Below are 437 nucleotides of genomic sequence, written 5' to 3'. Positions count from 1 at the left end.
AGCCAGGTGGTTTTTTCACCCAATTAAGATGGGCAGAGTGACAATGTGAACGCTTCACCTAAAAATCCGGCAGGGGCACCCAAAGAGAATCTGAACGCTTTCTAGGTGTCTGAGTGCACCCGGGTGTAGAATCTGAACGCAGCCATTGTGCTTGCGCAGCCTAACAGCCAATCAAATGTAGGCACCAGTTTACCTCGTCGCACCGTCCCGCACTAGAGTCCCTAGCTAAGAGTCTGGCCACGCTAGTGAAATCTCACTAAAATCTGATACAACATGGCATCGTAGTAAACATTGGTGTGATGTGTTACTGTTGTGTGTGTATTATTATATAGATGTGTGTGTAATACTGCATGCAAATGAGACATCTTATTGGTTCCGCCATTTTGTATCAGCACCAATAGGATTTATGACGAGATGGCCAGACTCTTAGCTAGGGA

General features: G+C 46.0%; 1 protein-coding gene across 1 annotated transcript in view; it reads right to left on the bottom strand.

Annotated features, from left to right (window-relative positions):
* Positions 1–437, bottom strand: part of LOC105448720 — a 7387-nt gene that overhangs the window by 3652 nt on the left and 3298 nt on the right. The gene's annotated exons all lie outside the window — the stretch shown is intronic.

This window comes from Wasmannia auropunctata, unplaced genomic scaffold (genome assembly GCF_000956235.1).
Source record: "Wasmannia auropunctata unplaced genomic scaffold, wasmannia.A_1.0 LD336083.1, whole genome shotgun sequence".
Classification (NCBI taxonomy): Eukaryota; Metazoa; Arthropoda; class Insecta; order Hymenoptera; family Formicidae; genus Wasmannia; species Wasmannia auropunctata.
This window is presented reverse-complemented; position numbering and strand designations above follow the sequence as displayed.